Source organism: Mobula birostris, chromosome 10 (genome assembly GCF_030028105.1).
Source record: "Mobula birostris isolate sMobBir1 chromosome 10, sMobBir1.hap1, whole genome shotgun sequence".
NCBI lineage: Eukaryota > Metazoa > Chordata > Chondrichthyes > Myliobatiformes > Myliobatidae > Mobula > Mobula birostris.
The window spans coordinates 89,335,911-89,356,473 of record NC_092379.1 but is presented as its reverse complement, the minus strand read 5'-3'; the positions used below and the strand labels follow the sequence as shown (position 1 = coordinate 89,356,473).

Here is a 20,563-nt window from a genome sequence, read left to right as displayed (position 1 = left end):
TTTATTTGATTGACTGCACAAAAGCATTTGATAAAGTGAAGCACAATATGTTATTACACAATACAGAGCACTAATGAGTAGTTAATTTTGGGTGTTGGGTCCTAAAGGACCATAAGATATAAGAGCAGAAGCAGGCCATTTGGCCCATCAAGTCTGCTCCACCATTCAATCATGGGCTGATCCAACTTTTCCAGTCATCCCCACTCCTCTGCTTTCACCCCACACCCTTTGATGCCCTGGCTAATCAAGAACCTATCTATCTCTGCCTTAAACACAGCCACTGAGACTTGGTCTCCACAGCTGGTCGTGGCAACAAATTCCACAGATTTACCACCCTCTGACTAAAGTTATTTTTCTGCAACTCAGTTCTAAAAGGACGTCCTTCAATCCTGAAGTCATGTCCTCTTGTCCTAGAATCCCCTACCATGGGAAATAACTTTGCCATATCTAATCTGTTCAGGCCTTTTAATGTTCGGAATGTTTCTAAGAGAACCCTCCCCATTCTCCTGAATGCCAGGGAATACAGCCCAAGAGCTGCCAGACTCATTAAGACAGATATTGAGGTGGAATGGTTATAACTACAAGTGGAAACTGCTTCAAGTACGTATTTATTGATTCAAAAGAGGAAACACAAAAATCAGGATACTTTGCTAATGAGTAATAAATATTAAACAAGTCTCTTAAAGTACATGCCATAAGAAAATCATATGAATCATCAGTGCCACTCTTGGCTGCTTCCTTCTCACCCAAACAACTTCATTCCGTTTGCTGGATGGGATGGAAGTAAGCGATGATGCAATCACCTTGATGTTATCTATCAGACAGGAAAGAAAATAAAATGCCACACAGAGACAATGCTTCATGCATCATACAAAAACTGCCGCAAAATGGTGTGGTCATTTCTGTGTTCAGTCTAATTTTACGTTTCACCTTTCAGGGTGTTACTGGTTGAAGCAGAATATAAGAGCAGTTTAATTTCAAAATTCACATTTCAGTGTTATAGAGTTCATCTTGCGGTCATTGTAACAACTGGTTTTTCCATACTAATGAATGGGGATGGGTTGGAGATGAATCACCATTTTTGTGTTATACCGTAATTCATTAGCAGCTTGCCACTAATAGCAACACTACAAGGATGCATATTCTCTCGTTGACTACATGAGCACCCTGATTTTTTGCTTTCCTCCCACATCCCAAAGATATGCTGTTTAGATGGCTACTGTTAATTGCTCCTTAGAGCGGGTGGGTTATAGGAGATTGGAGAGGGTGGGAGTAGGTACGTCAGAAGAAATAGATTACAGGAAAATAAAACAGGGATGATTCGAGAGCTGGCTTAGACCGATGGGGCTAATGGGCTCTTATGTCTATATTTTAAAAAAAGTTTGAGAATTATGAGAAATCAACTGTTCGACATCTAGAGGATCTTGGCTAAAATTACTGTTTTACCAGTGTTCCAACAAAATCACTGTTTTCTTTGTGAAAATATGCATGACAAATTCTTTTCTACAATTTTCAGGTTATTGTAGAGCGATAGCTGATGGCTAGTAGGCAGATTTGCATTGATCAAAGACAAATATTTTCAAACCCTTCTTCGATTTGAACACAAACTACAATAGAACAATTAAGAAAACATGAACAGTTGCCAGATGGTAATGAGCAGAAAGGAGAAAGAAAGTCCTATGGAAGCAAAGCACCGGAAAAACAAAACTAAGTACTAATAATCCCACCACAAATTCATTTCACTCCATGCTTATAACAATTTTTGAGTGGTTATTAAGAAATGATAAATCTGAGCTTCCCTCAGCAACTTTCTGTGATGCCAGTAAACACGATGCATTGAACACATGTACCAACATACCAATGAAACACAGTTAATGGTGCCTTGATTCATGCACTATTTTTTCCCCTTAATTATCTGGTCTTAAAATTCAAATAGAAGCTCCTACATTATAGCAGTGGAGGATAAAATAAGGCAATAAGAGCGGCTACTGCAATTCAAACCTTTAGAGATGTGTTGAGATAAGTAGCAAATAGGCAATTACTAAGAGGAATAGTTGATACAACTATAAATAATAGTTTGCATTAAAACATTCAAATCTTTGATAACCATAGGGAAGTATTTATATATTGCTGCAGAGGGTCAAAGTTTCCAGAAATTTGGAAATTGAGCACTGAATCCGATTATGAATTAATTATGTTTATGGTGGTTGTTATGGTGAAAATTCCAGTCTCAGACTGCTGCCTAAATTTCAGAATTATTGCCAAATATTTCAAATGAAACATCTGTGATGGGGAAACAGCAGCTTGAAGCCCCCCGCAGGATCTAATTGCTGTTATTCTAAAGTGCAATAAACAAACAAAGAGACACTCCGAGCTGGTGTTATCGTATTTTTATCATGCAATTGCTGTTCTTAAATAAGATTGATTTATGGTAACCTTCCAGAAGATACAGAAATATTTCATTCAGAATCCCAGATATTTTCAACACCTCAACAACCATTTATGTCTTTTCCAACAAAATTCTTCAGCTTACGAAAGTAGATTCTAAAGCAAATTTGTTCAGAGGGGAGATATTAATCATAAAATAATATCTTAAAGATTTCTTCCAATGGCATAAAATGTCTCCAATTATTACATGACAACATTATGATACTGCTAGCTTTTATTTTGAGAAAAGGACATATGAAATATTTTAAGTAGCTTTTTGTGCCGACAATTACAAACAAATCTGTTCGAGTTTGTACAATAACAGCTCATGCTACACTTCATTTGACTTTCCATGTAGCTGAACTAAAAAATACACATTGTTGCCAGTTTGTTTTGTTGTTCCTTACCTTTTGAGCACATACTTACAACAAATCTAAACTTTAGACATACTATCCAAATCAAGTTTCCAACTTAAACCTGAGATTCAAATTCATACAAGTTATTTTGGATATTTGAAATGTCTGTGCGCACTGAATTGTTTACTGGTGAGTAGATAAAACAATTGACAGATCTGAGACTTCGTATGGATTCAACATGGTAGCAACAACTCAGAAGTTTTGCCAGGCACACTGAGCTTTAAAACCTCATTGCACCTTTGGTTCAAAGAGCCATATTCTAAAGAAAAGGTTATTATGAGATCAAGGTTAAACTTGACAAGTGTGGATACAAGAAACTCGGCAAACCTGAAGTCAATGGGAATGAAAGGGAATATCTTCTGCTGGTTAGAGACCTAGCTTGCATAAAGGAAGACAGTCATTATTGTAGAGATTCACACAGTGTCTTACTACCAGTATCTTCAGCTGCTTCATCAATGACTTTCCTTCCATGATGAGGTTGCGTATGGGGATTCTGCTGATGATTATATAATGTTCAATTCCATTTGCACCTTCTGATATACTGAAACAACCCACGGTTAATTGCAATATAACATGTGAGAAAGTTGATTAAAGAACTGTTTTCTGCAACAGTTCCTCTACGTTACCGTTGGAACGTTTATTGCATAATCAGCCAGAAGTCATCCCAACTTTTATGTAGTGACTACACAATAGAAATGTTGTCCTAACTCTGTACAAGATCTTTTTTATTAATGAAATCCCTCTAGCTTAAGTAACATAGTATCATCTAGTATCTTAAAGAGGGTATGGGGAAGATACTGAGATAGCACTAATACCCAGACAAGGGCTAATACATGACAAGTCACACACATACAAGCCACACATGGCGGGCACTTTCCTTTTCCCACAATCTCCAAACCATGAATTTAATGGAATCATTACAGTAGTCACCTACCATCAACATTCTAAGAAACCAAAACTCAACTAGATCGGTCGTAATAGTCAGTCACCAGAAAGGTGACAGAATCCCTTTTCATTCCTGAACGGTAAAGCTTCAACAACATTGAAGACGTTAATCATTACCGTGCACCCATTCCCTATTTCCGAGCATTTACTTGCCAAGTAAATGGCACACTGTATGAAATGGTGGTATGCACCATCTACAAAATGCATGGAAGCATCTTGCTAAAGCTTTTACCAAAGCATCTACCAAGCTATCACCTCTACTACCAAAGACTAAGATCAGGGGTCCCTAACCTTTTTTGCACTGTGGACCGGTTTAATATTCACAATATTCTTGCAGACCAGCCGACCCTGGGGGGGGGGGGTAGGGTTGCCAATGGACAAGAGTAGCAGTCAAATACGTTGTGTTTACCCAAAGACTACAATAACCATGAAGCCTTGCGCGGGTACCAGTGTGCATGCGTGACCTGCCCATGCATGTACGTGCCGATTTTTTTTTTCTACAAATCGTTTTTGGCGATTCTGTTCAGGGGGTGGGGGGCGGGTGAGTGTTAATCACGACCGGAATATAGGTGGTAAGTGGCTAATACACTCAATTTCGTTTCTAAAAGGGATTATCTAATGAATATAATATTAAACACACAGCGCACATTTTCCTTGCATGAATATAGTGATAAGTCAATTATCGGGGAGGACAGGGGAGCTTGAACTAAGTGTTGAATGAACTTCCAGTCGAAGTGGCAGAAGCAGGTTCGATATTATCATTTAGTGAAAAATTGGATAGGTATATGGACAGGAAAGGAGTGGAGGGTTATGGGCTGAGTGCAGGTTGGTGGGACTAGGTGAGAGTAGCGTTTGGCACGGACTAGAAGGGTAGAGATGGCCTGTTTCCATGCTGTAATTGTTATATGGTAATATAAGTCACTTATAAGTCAATAGCATCATAACATTTTAAGTAACATTTGGATATTAAACACACAGAAAATATTTTCCCAGTATGAACATATAAAATCATTGCAACACACCAATATTGCTGAATCAGTGGGAGCCCTGGGCTTGTTTCTCTGCAACAAGACGGTCCTATCGAGGGGTGATGGGAGACACCGATACTCGAAGGGGGTTCCTTATGTCCAGTCTATTCTGTGATTTAGTTTTCATTGCATTCATTGCAGAAAACTCCGCTTCGCAGAAAAATGTTGGAAATGGAAACAATGTTTTCAGTGCTTTTGTGGCTATCTCTGGATACTTAGCCTTGACTTTGATCCAGAATGCCAGCAGAGGTGTTATGTCAAACATACTTTTCAGCCCACCGTCATTTGCAAGCTCGAGGAACTTGAGGAGTTGATCTCCTTCCCGCGCTGACATGGATGACGCGTGGGTAATGACCTCGCTTGCGTTCAAGCTCAACAGTGGGGTTGACAGGGAATGAGGAAAGGTGCAGCTGACTCATATCGTTTCCTCGCGGACCAGTAGCACGTGTTTTGCGGCCCGGCACTGGTCCGCGGCCCGGTGGCTGGGGACCGCTGACTGAGGTAACGGACTGAAGGGGGAAGGAACCATCCACTGCAGTTTCGTCACTAAACTCCAAACCATGTTAACTTGAAAATATATTGAACTCCACTGCCACTCATACAGATCCCTAATCAACAATGCTGTGAGAGTATAGTTACCGGACTGCAATAGATCAAGAAGGCCATTCACCCGCATTTCCTTAACGTAAAGGGTAATAAATGTTAAAGCATTGTTCCCCATTTCAGGGAACATCTTTCCCCATACTCTTGCACATGAACATTTAGAATATTGAGCCTTGACAGCATATCAGCAGTTTAGAGGCTACCTCCAAGAGAGAATAATTAAGGAGCCAATATTGTTAGCTTCAGGGTTTGATCCTCTGTGGGTATTTCACATTGCAATCATTTTATCAATTCTAGCATTAGCCATCATCTGATGGTTAATGAGGAAGAAGTGGCACAGCCCACTGCAGCCATGCTGCAAACTTTCCAAATTCCCCAATTTCTCCAGACAGGCAGGTCCACTTACAGACAGGTTGGATTGGATAAATACAGATCAACAAAAAAGTCTACAAACACTGAAAATCACAAATAAGAACAAAACCAGAAACTGCTAGCGCTGCTAATTCTATTTATAAGATAGCCTTCTTGAAAAAATATTTTGGTCAGCATTGCTAGCAGCTATGAAAGATGCTTCAATACACCAACACAAACAAATGAGCAGATCTTGCTTCCGAATTCAGTATCACCCCTACAATCACTGACTGTGTGTGGTCATTATGAATGTGTATTAACTGGGATATTAAATGAAGCTCATCATCACACCAGAAGGCATGAGCAGCAATATTGCAGGAACATCATTAAGATCTCCCTCTTGTTCACGACAATTGAATGTGCCAAATAAAAGCAGTGCTCACAATCTAAGAAAGTACTTTAAAAATAAGTTGATTAAAGTTTTTAAACCACTGAGCTTGAGCTCAGCTTTGCTTCCTAAGGGAGATGGTCAAGGGTGTTGCCAAATATATCCAAAAGAAAATTAGATTCTGGTTCTGATATAATTATTCAGATGAAAGCCTGTCTAACTTTTATTCCTTCAAAGTATTGAGCAGATTTTATAAAGACTACTGTTGTCTCTTGTACTCTTGTCTGTGTTACTTATCAGCTATCTCATTAAAATTGTTTATTCAGGAAAAAAACCTATTGTTATAGAGGGTTTTCATTACTTACATTGAGAGACAAAAAACTGTTTAGAATTGAAAAACATTAAGAGTGATTTCATAGAAGAATTTTGTATACAATACCACTAGGCTAACTATGCATGTGACAATTGTTCTGGCATCTGCTGATAAAAGTATTTCCTTACTCATCTTGTAACATAAGTTTCAAAGGTACATTTAATGCCACAGTAATATATACAATACACATCCTGTAATACGTTTTCTTCGCAACCATCCACAAAAACAGAGGAATGCCCCCAAAGAATGAATGACAGTTAAATGTTAGAACCCTAAAGCCTCACCCAGCTCCCCAATACTATGCGTAAGTGGTAGCAAGCAATGATCCCCCCTCCCCCACCAGCAAAAATAAAAGCAATGGCACCCACCACCAAGAACTCAAGTGTGCAGCAAAACACCTGCAAAGACACAGACTTGCAGTACTCCAAAGACTTCGCGTTTCACCCAGTATTCGACATACCACAGGCTCTCTCCTTCCTTAATAAGGAAGGGAGCAGGGCAGGAGATTCAGGGCCAGGGTTTTAGGCAGTAGTTTCAGGGCATGAGATTCAGTGCAGCAGTTTCAGGGCAGGAGACTCTGGTGTTTCCGTTTCACAGCAAGAGGGGAGACATAACAAACAACTCGCTGATTTACGACGTTAAAAGTCTGTTGCGTCGCTTTTTCCGAGCTCTGAACCCAAAGAACTCAGGCCTTTGGGCACACAGCCAGCTCGTTGCTTTCAATCCTCTGTCTCCCACAACATACCAGATTTCTACAGAGACACCAACCTTCGGTCCATCCATCTCCACAGCAATGAGATCTTGGACCCCCGAAGGCGAGTGAAGCTCTGAGGCCGCATCCTTGGCATATTGTATAACGGTCGGGTGTGAAACCCCGAGAGCAGTCTCATTCCCGCAAAGAACCGAAGTCAGTGTGTAAATCCAGGTCAGGGTCTTCAAAAGAACCCTGAAAGGGAAAATAAAGATATTAAAGATGGAAATAGAGCTGTTTCCGAAGATGCAAGCAAAAGAGTTGTCATTAGGCGTCATTGTCTCCTCCTAAGCTCCTCGTCTGTTTCAAGTATCCAGTCCTTTGGATTTTACTGTTAAATCTGCTTTCAATGCATTTTCCAGATCACAATCCAATAGTTCAAAACAAGCTGCCAACATCTGTAGGGTGGTCCAAGGATTGGTGCTCAAGGTATGAAACCCAAGGCCTACCTACAAAGTCAAAGCACATTGGGTACTTAACCAGCCTTCTTGTCCAGGTGTGGCAGACACAACCAGCAACAAATCAGATGCAGCAGAACCTGCCCCAATCTGTAAAGATATATTACTTTGCTCAACATTTTGGTTCTCCATCCAACGTCATTAAATGTGAGTCCGCTAACTACTAATCTATCCATCATGGTAATGTGTTTCTCCTCATTCACTATCAAATTCACTAATCTCCTCTTAACTTTTTATGTCCTCAGGACAATTAATTATTATTTTCTGAACAAAATTTCTCCATATGATCAAAGTCCCTTAACCTTGATCTATTCTTGTGCATCTTTTCTTCACAACAATCAAGACCTGGACATATTTCTTAATGTGTGTGGTCCTAAATTAAACACATATTAGCTTAGTTCTTAGCTTCAAAACTATTTAGTGATTCTTTCTTAATTTTTTACTCCATTCCTTTATGGAGATGGGACGAAGGGGCAAGTGTTATAAAGGATCAAATGCCTTTACCTTATTCAGTTAACTTCAAAGGTTTGGGTGCAGATAATCCCCAACTGTCAATGTTGTCCTGTATCTCCCTTGGAGCAGTGGTATTTAATTCAGACTGCCTGTCGTTTTATCTTGAAATAAAATATAAAAATGCACAATATCCATGCACAGCACTTCAACTGACTTTACCCATGTCCTCCCGAAATATATTAACAGTTAGCACATTTAAATTTTAGCTGGCCAGTGGTTTGTGACATTTGCACCAGACCTCAGGTTGAGTGGCCCTGGGTTTGAATCTGGTCGGCTCCGTGCATCTTGCTGGGTTGAGTGTCGAACTAGCAACTCTGTCTCGTAAATAACAGACAAAAATGCTAAAGAAACAGCAAGCTTGTCACCTCATGCGCCACAAGGCATGTAAAAGAACAACATTTGAATTTTGAATCATTTGAAAACTTAGAAATTCCATGGCATTGATACACATCAAAACCACGTTCTTAATACTAGGCTCTAACTTGAAAATCTATTTGTTAGTATATTTTGCATTCTCCATTCGACAAATTTGACTCAAGCTGACTCTTAAATTCTAAGAGCATTTATATTTGCGTGTGACTACTCTGTGATGCTGGAAACTGACCTATTAAATCTCCAGTTCTTTACAAGGATAGACTCTCTCTCTATCTGGCCCACCAACCATTTTCAGAATCTTGTATGTTTCAATGATCCACTTTTCATTTTTCTGCACTTGCGAAATTTATCCCTCTCCTCCAATTTCTCATCAAACACAGAAACTGTGAGCTCAAGATCAAATAATAACCAGCACATGATTTTCTGAAGCTAAGAAGTATTTTAGAGTAGAAATTGATAGGAATTGTTGTTAGGTTTTTACTTACTGAACTTGGAATTCTAGCTAATTAAATATATAATGAATATTCATGATGTCTTAAAACCTCTTTACTGTTTTACAACTGCAAATGTCTTTTTATAAGATAGGAACAATTTTTTTTGTAAGAATTAACAATCTGTATTTTAAACTCTAATTTAGTAAGTCTTTTCGTCTGAGTCACCAGCTCATTTGACAGGAATCTATCAGTGCTTGGATGTTGTTTATGCTTTTCACCTATTCCAGCATTGGTATTTCAAATGAAGCTCGGCTGTTGTCCTTCAGCAGTAACAATAATGGATTTGTTCCAGCTTTGAGCAGGCTTCTCTACCATTAATTCTGTTCCACAGATCTTCAAAGTTCGAAGTGCATTTATTATCAAATCATGTGTAAGTTGTACAACCTTGAGATTCATCTTCATACAGGCAGCCACAAAACAAGAACCCTGAAAGAACCCATAAAAAAGACCATATGTGCAGAACAACAAATTGTGTAAACAATAAAAGCAGGAAAATAGCTTTTAGAATGAAAGTGGGTCTTCAGATACAAAGCCCAGAGCAGGCCCATGGCTTCAGCCACAGTTCAGCACATAGCAGAGTAAGTGTCGCAGAACCAGCCCAACCCTCACCTCTGGTCCTGACACCCTGACCTTTCAATCCATCTGGCCCGGTGTTTAAATCATCCAAACATCGGGTGGTTCTTCGCTCTAAGACCGGGGCCCTGTCACATCGATATGCTCTGGTACTTATTCAGGTGTACTGGCTAAGTCAAGCATACAAGTCAAAATGGTGTCACTGCACTCATTTTTTAATTACATATACCATTTAAAATCTGTAAATAACTTGCAATGTAATATGTTGTTCCATCATTTACAATTACCATATAAACAAAAGTTGAGAATAGATTCAGAACTCCTTTCAACAGAGAAACAGTCCAGCTAATATCCTTCAAATCCAAGGAGTACTCAACTGAGAAGTTTCACCCAGGAACTTAACCTCTTGCAAATCTTAATTAATTTAGACATCAGTGTGATTTGGCTACACACTGTGGTAGAATTTCAACTTACTGATCAATCAGTAATCCAGCACTGTGAATTGACCACTCATTGTAGAGACTGTTGAATTTTCATTTTCGTTGCTTTAATGCATGTAAACATATTGTTCAGCTTTTAAACTGCAAAATCAGCTACATTCTACTCATTGCTCTACAATCTCAATAGCTATGTCAGGACATGATTTTAAGCATAAAATGCTTAGCAAAATATTTTCAATTTTCTATCAAAAGCTATAAAACTATCAGCAGTTTAATGTGTAATGTAAAGTAGACAGACATCATACAATATAATGAACTGTGAATGAAAAACTGTAAAGTGGGGATGGGCTGAGTATTTTGTGACACAGAATATATCTTGCTCAAACTCATAAATAAATAGTAAAGATAAAAGCATCAGTGCAATATATAGCACAGTCAAAGCTGTTTGACAATCCATTGAGCCTTATATAATTTGAACAGGAAAAATGACGCAAAAAAGTGTGATGAATGTGACTATTTATGCCAAGTATGGTGCGATGAGATTGTGACAAAGTCGCAACATATGTTGTGTGACAGCACCGTCAAAGGAGCAAACAATCTTCAGTAAATATGTAGTAAATAATACACTCAGAATAATAGATGATCATGCTAAATTAAAGAAATTTTATCTCCCTTTGTATATAACATTTATAGTCATCTGTACAAGTTATAAAGTTATAAAAGATTCATGCTCTAGTAATTTATTCTGAACTTTTCATTTGCAAAAAGTCCAACTGAAAGAGATTACAGTTGCATTACAGTGGGAACCTGGCATACCTTCAATTATTAACTGCCTATACCCCAAACTCCTATTCATCCAAAGATTTTTTTTAAAAAGTTGAGCTATATTACTTATTTAAAATTCTTAATTTGCTTGCTTTCATCATTTGCCTCATGCTCCCCACTCTCCAAGTTTCATAATACCCATCCCATAGATGCAATAAATATTCAACCCTTATTATCACCATTTTTGGCCCAGGACCCATTTTCATGATCACACCTGTGCAGAACCTTACGTAGTTTTTGTGAAAGGAGCTTTATAAATGTCAATTACTGCTTCATATCTTGGGATAACTAACCTTTGCAGAGACTTCTCACCTTCTCTATTTAGAGGGGCATGGTCTTCATAAGAGTGTAACCCCCTCGTATGCAAACTTGGCTCATTAGCTACCTCAGCGGTGAGAAGGCCACCTTTCATAAACAATATACGTCTAGGGTCGGTATGATTTGGGGTTCAACCAGACTGGAACATCATGATGTTTTGGTTAAAGAAACCTTGATTTGAGCGAATGCTGTGTAAATACTGCCCATAAACAATTATCGGTCGGCAAGAAATAAAAGATCGTATACCACATAAAATTATAAATAAAGTATAATTACAAATTTCAGCTTTATCAAACAGATATTAGGAAAAAGAAAAAGGCCCATTACAGATAAACCAGTCCAATGTGCACATAACCTTTGGAGCTTGTCTCTTCCAAAACCAGGTATTCAGGGATGTATCTCTTACTTGCGTGCTGGACTCCGCAGCCTGCGTGAAAACACTCGCCACATTTTTGAACTCCCCTCAATGACCACCTTGAGTGAACTCTCTCTCTCTCACACACACACTCACACAGGAGCCCTTTGTCCTTGGAGCCATTGGAGCACAAAACACTTCTTGCAATGGGGACTCTCCTCCCCACAGCATCCTGCAGCAATTTTCCAACTGTCCCGGTCCACAGCTCCTCCCAAAAAACCCCAGACTACTGTCCTTCAGAAAATTCTTCCCCACGGCTCTCTACAGCCTTCTCTCACATCCCACAACTCTGATTGGCTGAGTCACATTCCTAAACTGGACAACATGGGTCCTTATATTAGCCGAAGCCTAAACACACTTTCCAGCATGGCACACTGCTTTTCCAGAAAACAGCTGATATAAACTACCTCACAGCACGGAGTAGAAATCTTAACCAATGTGTTACACTTTATCCCCCACACCCCCCCCAGCAAAAATAGTCATGTCCTCATGACCTTGAAACTTATTAAACCATTGTTAGTGACACAGTATTCAAATGAATTTTGTGATTTCCAGACTCCCAATCCATTTGGAAATGGCAGTAACATACATCACAATTGGGGTAGACACAACACTCTGTTTCCCTGGTGCATCATATGCCAGCCTATCTGGGGGTTTCCTGACTCTGAGACCTTCTTATCTCATCGTCAGCTTCTTAAGCCTCAGGCAATTCTTGTGACTTTCGGCAGCTCAGGTCCCCCTGCTCCATGACTGAACTTAGCTTCCTTCAGTTTAAGCAGGTGCTGCCGAACATCTTCAACCTCCGCTAGTGCTAAATGGCAGACGCGTCTGGGGAAAAACGTGTCATCTGCCACTCTAATAGTATGGCAAGCACTCCAGGAGCAATCAAAATTGTCAGCAGAAAAGATATCTTCACGTTCCAACGTCTTCTCAGTTTATCTTCTTTTCCATTCCTCGGGCATCGGTGAATCACCAAAGTTGAGTGACTTCGATGTCAACTTCCTCGATCCATGAGACTGCTTCTCTTCCTCTTTCCCCGGAAAACTAGACACTACTGTCACAGGAAGAAGATGGGCAATCGGTATTCCACGTCTGAGGGTAACATCTCTTCCTGAGTTGTTTCTGACGTCCTGTTTGCTGTAGATTTCTGCAGTCCAGGATTCACCAGCACTCGTATAGGTAAGCATGACTCTTCCATGGGTTTTCTGCCTTGAGGAACCTCACTATTTCAGCCACCAGACCCTTCAAACTCTCTACCAGTCTCTGAGCACTGCCAGTCATCCAGTAACTGAGGTATCTGCTCTGCCCAAGCCTTATTCTTCTTCCCCATCGGGTGTGGGCTTGACTCCCGAGAACACTCCCAGCCTAAGATAACTTCGGCGCTCTACAGGTACACTTCTGCATTTATCAACTAGTGTTGTAATAGCCAAAACCAGCTCAGAATACAAATCAACTGCTGAAGGACCCATTATACATTTCATATCAGACAATTCTTTTCCATCACTTCGCAGAAACGGGTAAAACTTATCTTTAAAGTCTTCACCCTCAGCTACATTCCCCCTTTTCTAAAAATTTGGACTGCTCATGGTCCCACCTCTCCAGGGTATCCTAACATATTGGGCAGCATGACTTTAGTCATGTCACTGCTAGTCAGGACTAAATCAACATCCTTGCCAGCTGATTGGTAAAAATGCCATTCAATCATCATGATTTTCCCCAACACTTTTATAGAACCCAGCACTCTCAGTAACAGTTCATCTGTACTTCAGATGTCCACCTGCTCAGAACACAAGCATTATTTGTGGATAATCTCTTTGAATCGCACCAAACCTTAATCTCTGCAGTGTCCGTTATAAAGTAACTGAATCATTTTCCATGACACCAGTATAAACATAGCTTAAACACAAGCATATTTAATCAATTCTGAAACAGCAGTCAACAACATCTGAGAAATCTTGGATGAGCCCCCTCAAATGTAACCCCCTCACTGGGCTCGCATGAAAACTTGGCTTGTTAGCTACCTCTGCTAACAACCATGTGACTCAGTGTTGAGAAGAACACTTTTCATAAACAACATACATCTAGGGTCGGTATAATTTGGGGTTATACCAAACAGTAACATCATGTTCTGATTAAAGAAACCTCAATTTGAACAAATGCTACATAAATCCTGACCATACACAGTTACTGGTTGGCAAGAAATAACATTATACACGACATAAAATTATAAAGAAAGTATATTTACTAATTTCAGCTTTATCAAACAGTTATTAGGAAAAAGAAAACAGTCCATTACAGTTAAACCAGTCCAATGTGCACATAACCGCTGGAACTTGTCTCTTCCAAAACTTGGTATTCGGGAGTGTATCTCACACTCACACGCTGGACCAACTGTCCGCGTGTAAACATCCACTACATTTTCAAAATCCCCACAAAGACTTCTTAATATCTCTCTCTCTCTCTCTCTCTCTCACTCACTCACAGTACTGCCCCTCCTCCCTGGAGCCATTCATCTGTACAAAACACTTCTTGCAATGGGGACTCTCCTTCCCATAGCATCCTGTCGTATCTTCCCTTCTGTCCTGCTCCACAGCTCCTGAAAAAAGACCCCAGGCCAGACTACTGACCTTCAGAAAACTCTTCCCACAGCTCTCTACAACCTTCTCTCACATCCCACAATCCTGATAGGCTGAATCACATTTCTAAGTTGGACAACATGGACCCTTATCTTAGCTGAAACCAAAATAAACTTTCTAGCATGGCACAAACTGCTTTTACAGAAAACTGCTAATATTAACTACTCCACAGCATAGCGGTAGAAATCTTAACCAGGACATTACAAGAGCATTTGGGCTTTAGACATCAGAAATGGTACAGATTTTAATTTTACAGAGAGTGCAAATAGAAAATACTTAATCAACAGAAATACATGGTTCCTTATATGAATAAAATCATGTTATAACTATAATAGTCAGGTAGGTTTATGTGAAATGCAGCATGCAACGCTTAGCGCAGAGTAAAAGGTATCAATGTACTCTACCCATCATAAACAATAAAACTTATAAATAAGAAAAGTTTTAAATGCATAAAGTATAACATTGTTGATGATGCCTATGTAATGGAAGATTGTCCATGTCACGACAGGCGACTGTGTGGAACAGGGAGTTAGTGAAAACTGAGAGTTTTACATAATACATATGACAAAAATTTAATTTGGAATTATTCACAACTATATCAGTATTGTAAACACCTTTTTAGCTCTCCCCACATGCCATTACTTAACATATACATTTACCACTGAACTTGAAGAGTATACACAAATGTTTTGATTAGATTTTTTTCTCCTGAATTGAGCACAATTGGCTAAATTCTGTTATTTGATTATTCAGTGAAATTCCTCTTCCCTCCAATCACAGCAGAAGTCAGCTTAGCAACATTATAAATTTTAGAGCCTTACAATGATTCTCTAGGTCAGGCACAAAAGCCTTTGAAGTATTTTACAGAAATATTTTCAGTTTAACAAGGATTTCAATAAAAAAGGAGTTTCTGCTTTGAACCAAAGTCCAACTGAAATTATAATTATAGGAAAATGTTTAATGGCATTCTAAATCATTTACCCGTGAAATCAAAAAGAGGTAAAAGTATGTTAGACTTGGATTGCTAATCATTCAATAGACTGAATAAAAAAATAACATAAATACCCACCTAATTTGTACTGGATCAAATAAATAAATCAGATTTATTGTAGAATTCTTTCATTCTGCTGCAATGGAAACAATCTTCTGCAGATAGCCAAGTGTCTTCAAAATGGTGTCAATTGTTTTACTAATCCCCTTCCGCAGCAGAAATCTCCATTACTCCAGCTCAGTACCTGGCCACAATATTGCAAAGCTCATTAGTCCCATTCCCACTATTTATTTCCCTGTAGCCTGCATCCTTCTTGCTCACACATGCCCATCAACTCTCTGTTGATTTTGTTTTAATCAAGGATAAACATGCTGTGGGATAGTCTATCTTTCAAACAAGTACTCTGAATACTGCTTGATTACTTGTTTAAGTGCTTTCTACGATACTTTTAACTGAACATTTTATGTACTCTGTTGAACTCATTTTGCACATCCCAAGTACCCTCTAGATTCAATAGTCATTGCTAAATTATGCGCACTTTTCTGTAAAGTTCAATGGCCCAATCATACTTGTCCATCACCCATACCTTACACATGCAGCCTACAACTGCACTATTGCTTCCATTACATTGGAAGCCTTAACCCAGTGGTCATTTCCCAGGAAAGCCTGATGGTCTTTGACATTTAAAAAAAATTAAATGGATTTAATTAACTAAAAAAGGTTTTCATTAAAATACATTAAACTGATGCAAACTAAATATAAAAAGGAAAGAGAAACTTAAACCAAACACTGTAGGCCGAAGGGCTCATACTGTTGTATGGTAACCTACTTTGCTCATGAAAGTATGAAGCTCATTGTGAAAATCAGCATGTTCCAGGATCAGCAATGCAGTCAGTGGCACTACCAGCTGTGGGATGAATACACCAGCACATTTAACTCCTAAGTTGGTACATAGGGAACAGGAAATGGAAGACATTGCTAGATTTCACAGCTTCAGGGAATTCGCATCTCCTTCCTGCAACCATGTGGGCTTCCACCAGGTGTTCTCACATCCCTAATTTGTGCAGATTTGCGGTAGATACTGTAAATCTCTAAGGTATGGTAAAAGGCAAAATAATCAGAGATGGGCATGTTGCAATAAAATGAGGAGGGATGGGACCAATTGTTCTGTCCAGAGCTGGCATGAGGTGGCATCTTGAAATGCTTCCTCCTGTATTGTAATAACTTAAGTAAGCAAACGGCAAAATGCAAGAGGCAGCTTGCCACATTTGATTTCAAGGTGGCCAAGACTTTAATGTAAATCACTAATGTCGGCATTTCCAAGTCCACTCTAATGATACGCTCCTCACTCCAAAGTACATGTTCTAACAAATACTTGTTCCTTTGTACTCATTTGCATTGATTCCCTGGCACTTTAATATGAACCAGCATAGTCTTCTATCTAGAAAACTCAAATTCTTTTCAGAAGTTAAGGTAAAGATAATGGGATAATAATAATAACCAACTCAGAAAGTGTTTCAGAAACACATGGTTACATAGAAAACATTTGCCTTTCCAATCTTCTTCAGTTGTCCATCGAAATCCGATGACGACATCCACTCCTTTAACGGTGAGATCTTTGATGACTATACGGTCCTGTCCTGGACCCACAAGCTCTATTGCAGGTGGGACATGTATATGTGGTAGTGGTGGTGATAGTGGTGGCAACCATGGCTGCATTTCTCCAGGCTCTCTTCTGCTGTCTTCTGGTTGTTCTTTCCATCGCCAGAATACGAACCCCGTCCCTACACAGCTGTCGCCAAATGCTATGGTCAGCAGCAACCTCCTCCAGGTCCTCGGGTCTGATCTTGCACTTCCTTAAAGCATTTTTCATCTGATCCTTATAGTGCTTCCTCGGCCTTCCAGCTGAGCGTCGACCAAGACGTAGCTGGCCGTATAACACTCTGCAGGGTAGCCGATATGGGGGCATGCTTATCACGTGCCCCAGCCACTGCAGCTGACGCTGGGTGATCATGGCCTCAATACTCCTGCAGTTGGTCTTTACAAGTATTTCAGTGTGAGGCACCCGCTCACGCCAGGTAATTCCCAGGATGCGCTGGAGGCAGCTCATGTGGAAGCGCTCCAAGGACTTGATGTGACGGCTGTAGGTTATAAAGGAGGGTGGTGACACAGTCCACTTGGTATACAGCGACCTTTGTGGAGAGACGAAGGCTCCTGTCCTGAAAGACTCTACGCCGAAGTGTCCCAAAGGCAGCTGATGCCTGTTCAATGCGGCTCTGGATGTCGTTGTCAATGCCACTGTCCTCAAAGAGAATGCTCCCCAGCTATTTAAAAGATGACACTGACAGCTTTTCATCACCAACACTGAAGGCAGGTAGAGTGGGTGGGACACTGGTACTCCATTGGCAAACCACTTCTGTCTTGGTAGTGTTGACAATCGGCCCCATCCTGCTGTATCCTCTCACTGCCACAGCAAGGACAGTCTCAAGGTCCTCCGGAGTATGGGCCACAAGAGCACAGTCGTCTGCATACTGTAGCTCCAGAACCCGCTCTCTACGGAGTTTGGTGCTTGTGTGGAGCCTCCTGAAGTCAAAGAGGTTGCCATCTAATCTGACATTCACTGCCACACTGCTGCTGTCTTCAATCTCGTTGTGGAGAAGCTTGGTAACACACAGAGGAAGATGTTAAAGAGCACTGGCGCTAGTACATACCCCTGCCTCACCCCTGTGCGTACAAGGAATGGCTCAGGCTCTTGTCCTCCTAAGCATTCATCCCATCGTGGCACAAGCAGAGGATGTTAACAAGTTTATTGGGACAGCCAAACCTAAGGAGGACATCCCATAAGAGCTCTCTTTGCACAGTGTCGCATGCTTTGGAGAGGTTGACAAAGGCCATAAACAGGTCCTGATGTTGCTCCCGGCACTTTTCCTGAAGCTGCCGGGCTGTGAAAATCATGTTGATTGTGCTCCTGTTCTTCCGAAGTCCACACATGCTAATGAGTCTCTGAAGCATCACCTTAGCCAGGACCTTTCCAGCAACAGAAAGGAGTGATATGCACCTACTATTGCCACAGATGGCCTTGTCACCCTTGTTCTTATAAATGACAATGATGTTTGCATTTCTCCATTGCTGTGGGATTTTCTCATCAGCCCAGGCCTTGGTGCTGTACTGGTAGAGGGTGCGCATACACATGTACCCTCCATTCTTCAGTAACTCAGCAGGGATACTGTCAGTGCCAGGGGACTTGTTGTTTTTAAGGGAATGGACAGCTTATAGGACCTTCTGGAAGGTTGATGGTAGACTGAGGTAATGGATAGGAGGAAGTTCAGGCAGTTCGTCCAGGATGGCAGGGTCTGCGTCAGAGTCCTGATTAAGCAGGATGTTAAAGTGCTCAGCCCACTTCTGCAGAATGGTATTCTGATTCTTTAGAAGTGTTAGACCATCTGCTGATTTCAGGGGAGTAACACATCGATTTATTGGGCCGTAGATGGTTTTGACAGCGTTGTAAAAATTATGCATGTCATTATTATCGGCAAAGGTCTACATTCCATGTGCCTTTTCAGTCCACCACTCATTTTGTATGGCCCGTATTGCCCTTTGCATTTTCCTCCGAGCTGCCTGCCAATGCTGCCTGATGCTGGTGGATGACAGGTTGTCTAAAGTTGACCGGTGTGCCTAGTGCATGTCCTTAAGCAAGTTGTGGATGGTGTCTGAGTTATCATCAAACCAGTCTTAGTGGTTCCTGCTCTTATGGCCGATGGATTGGGCTGCTGCCTCATAGAGCGCAGAGCTGATATAGGTCCACTGTTGTTCCATGGTATTTTCTGAGCTCAGACAAGGTACCAACTCCCTTAGTTGCTCAGCTAGGATGCGTCGAAACTCACTTCTTGCTTCTGTGTTTCTCAGGCAGTTGCAATTTAGCTGCTTTTTATTGGGTTTTTGCAGCCGCAAGGGAGGATGCACTTTCATATGGAGCTTGGCCACAATCATACAGTGGTCAGTCCAGCACTCTACACCTCTCATGGCACAGGAGATAAGAACATCCTTGATGTCACTACGTCCCACAATGATGAAGTCGATCATGTGCCAACGGTTAGAGCGAGGGTGCATCCACGAGGTCTTATATTTTGCTCTCTGCTGGAAGATGGAGTTGGTTATGGTAAGGTTATGCTCAGAGCAAAGAGTAAGTAGCCTCATGCCATTTGCATTCACTTGCCAATACCATGCCTACCTAGCACTCCACTCCATATCCTGTTGTTCTGTCCCACCTTAGTGTTGAAGTCTCCAAGCAAAAGGATCTTATCATTCTTAGGGATCTGGCAAAGAGCTTCATCCAACGTCTGATAAAAGCCTTCCTTGTCCTCATTCTCAGATGGCAAAGTTGGTGCATAGGCACTGAGAAGTGTGGCATAATGTTTCTTTGCCAGAGGGATATGGAGGGTCATTAGTCTTTCACTAATGCCAACAGGTGTTTCTGTAAGACTTGGTAGAAAGGTGTTCTTGATGGCCAAGCCTACTCTGTAGAGATGTTGTCCACATGGGGGGAAACCTTTCCAGAAGAAGGTGTAACCCATCCCTTCTTCTGTTAAACAGCCTACATCCAGGAGCCTGGTCTCACTCAGGACAGCAATGTCGATGTTGTAGCGCCTCAGCTCAGCAGCAATCAAGGCTGTTCTCCGGTGAGGTCTGTCAGAGATGCCATACATGTCCAGGAGAGTCCTTACATTCCATGTTGCCAGTTTTAGGTTGTATTGTTTCTTATTTCGACCGCAGTAGTGGAATAACCCGATAGGCGTGGTAACCTATCCAGGTAAGTGAATGAATGGGCAATTTTTAGGCCACCTTTTCTAGGCCCTTCCCCAATTGGGGTGAGCAGTGCAGTCCCTAAATGGGGCTGCTCAGTCACACAGGGGTCTGCTGAAAACAGCTGCCACTCAGTCCCAGCTGCTAGTGACCAAAATACCTGTGCCGCTGCCGTGCAGGGTTCTGACAAGGAGCTCGCAGTCCATTCGTACCTGCTCCTGTTGCCAGACACCCCATCGCCATCAGACTTCAACCATATGTAAGGTCCAGATGTTGTTCACCGTGGTCAGAGATGGAGACCTGCGCAAGGAAGATTTTAAAGTGCCATAGGGGGTGCGTCATCCCCAGTAGCACTATCTTCACCATGATGAGGTAAATCCCACTGGCAAGGGTGATCCCAGGACAACCAGTCCCACATCTTGGCTGCAGGAGGCTGCCAG

General features: G+C 41.0%; 1 protein-coding gene across 1 annotated transcript in view; it reads right to left on the bottom strand.

Moving 5' to 3' along the window:
- LOC140204134 (transmembrane protein 33-like) overlaps window positions 1–20,563 on the bottom strand; it is a 150,834-nt gene that overhangs the window by 62,129 nt on the left and 68,142 nt on the right. The gene's annotated exons all lie outside the window — the stretch shown is intronic.